This window comes from Jaculus jaculus, chromosome 4 (genome assembly GCF_020740685.1).
Source record: "Jaculus jaculus isolate mJacJac1 chromosome 4, mJacJac1.mat.Y.cur, whole genome shotgun sequence".
NCBI lineage: Eukaryota > Metazoa > Chordata > Mammalia > Rodentia > Dipodidae > Jaculus > Jaculus jaculus.
The window spans coordinates 137,805,877-137,810,138 of NC_059105.1; the positions used below are offsets into that span (position 1 = coordinate 137,805,877).

Genomic DNA, 4,262 nt, shown 5'->3' on the forward strand with positions numbered 1-4,262 from the left:
GCCACCGTAGTGCTCAGGAGGCTCCAACAGGAGGGTGCCTGGGGCTCACTAGCCAGTCAGTCTAGTCTAGTTGGTCAGCTCCCAGCCACTGAGAGAACATGTCTCAAATACAGGCAAATAGGTAAAGATGAAACCTTAGGTTGTCTTCTGAGATCAACATGCATACACAGATATTAGTATGTGCACCCTCATGCACAAACGTGTACTCATGTGTACATTCACATACACACAAATAAAAATTTAATAATCTTCATGTTAAGTAAAAAGTATCATTATTATGATCAGAAATAATAAATGTGCTCCTACTGTGCTGAATTGCTGCCGCTGCTGCCAACATCGTGCCAGTCCCACAGGTCTCAGCAAGGTGGGGTGACGTTCCAGGATGGGAGACAAGCTAATATGGGAGAAGCCTGGATCCAGCTTCATTCGGCATTACTGCCAGTTACTTGATAATGACAGAACCCAACTAGGTGCAATTTATATTGACGCATCATACCTTACGTGGGAAGGACAGCTATTCCAGGGGAAAGCTGCCACTGTGGAGAAGTTGTTGAGACTTCCATTCCAGAAAATTCAGCATAGTAGCCCAGTGCAAGACCATCAGCTCACCAGATGGCTGCATTCTCAGCATGGTCGTGGGTCAGCTCAAGGCTGATGAAGTTCCCATCATGGGTTTCCACCAGATGTTCCTATAGTAAAGAACATCACTGATGCTTGGGTTTACACCAATGACATGTTCAGGCTTGCCCTGCACAACTATGGCTGACCTCTTCTAGGCCAGTTCCTTATGCTGTTTTTTTCTCCCTCCTCTTCCCAATCTATGACAACCCTCAAGATGCTCCAAATATCATACACAAATGAACAGGGTCGAGGCGGGCATGCGGGCAGTGTGCTCCTTCCACTGAGTTTTGTGCATGATGTTTGAATGATAGACTAGTTGCATTTGAAAGAAGTTTGTGTTGTACCAGCATATGCCTTGGAAAGACTTAATGCAAAAGATTGTCATTTTTTTCTTCGTCTTCTTCTTTTTAATATACTGACAAGTTGCTCTAATAATCCAAAGAAGTGAAAGAGAAAGCTGCTGCCTCACCGCCCAGATATTGATTTGTTCAGATGTTTCAAATGCTTCATGATACACTAAAACCACAAAAATTTTCTTAAAAAGAAAGAAATAGTAAATGTTCAAAAATACATCCAATAATAATAAAAATCAAAAATGTAGAGTATACTTACTACTACCTGTGGCTTGCATATTACAAAGCATGTCATAAACATGTCTATATTACCTAACATCAGAATATATGAAAAAAATCAAGTAGAGTCCATTCCTATTACCTCCATTTATTGATAAAGAATTTAAGAAAACACTGTTGATTTTATTCAGTACCACACAAGCTAGGGGAAGCAATGAGAACAGGTCTTCGTGCAGAGCATGAAACAGAGGCAATCTCAATCAAGGTATCTGTGCTTTAGCCCTACACTTCCTGGCTATTTGACACTAATTACTACAATTTTACTTTGCATGCATGAACATTTGACCTTGGACTAATGCTTTATCATTATTTAGGATTATGCCAATTTTATTTTACAGGTTTTTATTCAAGCCTGTAGTAGTATTTTTGCAACTTTCTTTGTGTTCTGAGGGATTTTTTTTTTCTGTTTGTAACCAGCCATTCAGCAACAAAGCACAAGCATGCATGCACACTGTCCTCTGTAAACTAACTTATCTTTACTCATAATTCCTAGTTTGTTTAGGCATCTGTGATAAAGACCAACTGGAATCAGCATCACTTAGCAGTTGTCTCCATAAGATGGTGTCAGCATATGTTTGTTTGCAAGAGGCCAAATTTCAGAATTTTGCACATAATATAAATTCCATTATTTTAAAGGAATGCTCATCGGCTCATAGCTTATTTCCAAGTCTCTCCTTCCCTTCTAATACTTAGTAATGCTTGATTTTTTTTTTTTCCTATGAGCAAGCAAGTTTATGTGCAGGTATTCATACCTTCAGATAAATTCTACTAAAGAGAAATTATTCTTAACATTGTTAATGCATCCATTTTTAAATAGAAGAAAATCTCAAACAATGGCCATGAGACTTCATAACTCTAAAATGCTTTCATTCCTTTTTTACTTCATTCATTAACAGTTTCAAGTTTACATGAGTAAGTAAGTAGGTTAACATAGAAATAGTTCATTATAGAAAGCAAAAATGTTTTAGAAAGTCAAATTATCATCAAAAATAAAACAAAAGATTGAGGGTCCTGTATATATCAAAAGAGGATAATTTGTGCCAAAGTTTTCTCCTAGTTCCCCCTTTTGTGGGAAAATAAGGCTGCTCTTGCCATGGGGTATTTCCCAAAGCCTTTCACTAGGCTTGGGCTACATTTTTAATTAGGCTTTTACATAGCGCATGACATTGGATCATAATCTTTTCAGAAGTGAAAACTTTTATTGTTACCCTCAACCATAATTGTGTGAATCACATATAACTTTTATAAGTGACTTCTGGAGTTGCAACCTTACCATGATCATAGTTTCAATGCATCAGTGCTCCAAACTGAACACAGTCGTCTCAGTCTATTCAGGCTACTAACACAAAAGTAGCATAGACAAAGTGTCTTAAGCAAGACGTGTAGTTCTCAAGGTGCCTGAGAGGTTGAGAGGTCCATGATCAAGGTGTCAAGCAGAAATGATGTAGTAAAGGCCCACATTTTGATTCACAGAAGGACATCTGCGCTCAGCAACATGACCTGATTCAGAGAAGGCCATCTTTAACAAGGGTCCTTCCATGGTAAAGGGCAAAGCAGCTTTCTTAGAGTCTCTTTTAGAATGACAACAGGCTCACTCATGAGTACTCCTTATTCTTCACTAAATTGTTATTCAAAGATTCCACCTCTAAATACAGACCCCTTTGGACTTAAGCTTGGGAAATGAGACAAATGTATTGATTGTAATATCACCATTTGCTTTGGATATTAGACACTGCTACATGGACAGTGAGGTGCTTTACGGCAGTCATTATTAAGACATTATCCAGTTAGCAGTGAGTTTTAAATGAAACATGCCAATGTGGACCCTGGGATCTAATGTCCTGAAAGTATGTATATTAATCCTCTTATCACTGTGACCAGACACTTGATATAAACAGCATAAAGAAGGAGAAATTAACTATTCCCATAGTTTCAGAGGTTTCAGTCTATAGACCTTGGCTCTTCATTTCAGCCTGTGGTCGGACAACACAGCATGGCAATAGAAACAGGGGCAAAGACTACTCATATCATGATAGTGAAGGAGAACTGTGAGAAAGCTGGCCTCTTTCAGGCAGTTAGTTAGGGACAAAAGTGCACAGAGACAACAAGGAGATGCCATTCTGTCCATCATGGCAAATCTGAAACTTAGGCCTCATCCTGTCTCTCCAAGATGGCTGCCAGTGACTAGGCCATCAGGAACTTCCTGCATCTTCAGATGGGCCTTTCTGGGTCAGCCCTCTGAGTCCACAAACAAATCAGGTCTTGTCTCATCTCCCCTTGAGCACATGAACCAATAAGATCTTGGCCCCTACTGGGTCAGCCTTTTGAATCAGTTCTCTGATTACACACGTGAGCCTGATGATAAGACTTAGATGGTTAAATGTCTGAACCATACAAAGAAAGAAACAAACCTATCCCTCTCTCCTTTTTTTTTTTTTTTTTGTCCTGTGACTTGGCCTGAACATCCACATGAGTCTGTCCTTCCTTCCCAATCTGATTGTGACCAGCATGGCTGGGAAGCCAGAGCTTTTACTTGGTTTGGTGATTTTCTCCTTGCCTTCTGTCTGTGTCATGCTTCATGCTTGGGGGTGCCTTCTCACTTAGACTATATGTCAGGTTTATCTCTCATACCTGAGTCCTTGGCTATTTCTTAATCCTCTCTAGTCTGTGGTTTGAAGGGGCTTCTACTTTGATTTTGTCACAGTGTGTGTGTTTGTGTGTGTGTGTGTGTGTGTGTGTGTGTGTAACTGTCCAGCCTTTTCCTAAATATTAGTTCCCCAAAATAAATCTCACAAATTATACTACCTACCCAAATTTAGTCATTAATTCTTAATTTATGCTTCTTAAGTTCATTTTATCAATGCTTCATTAAAAATACTATAAGGATAGAAAATTTGGGTTCACAAGTTTGGAAGATACCTCCTGAACCCCCAAATCCTGCATCAGAAAGAGGTAAACAGAAAAATCGAGGTAAGGATGAGGGTGAAAACATGAATGATGACCTTCAAG

The 4,262-nt window shown here is 39.3% G+C and overlaps 1 pseudogene; it reads left to right on the top strand.

Annotated features, from left to right (window-relative positions):
• The first annotated feature begins 382 nt into the window (after window positions 1–382).
• Window positions 383–766, top strand: LOC101599302 (annotated as a pseudogene).
• The last annotated feature ends 3,496 nt before the right edge of the window (window positions 767–4,262 follow it).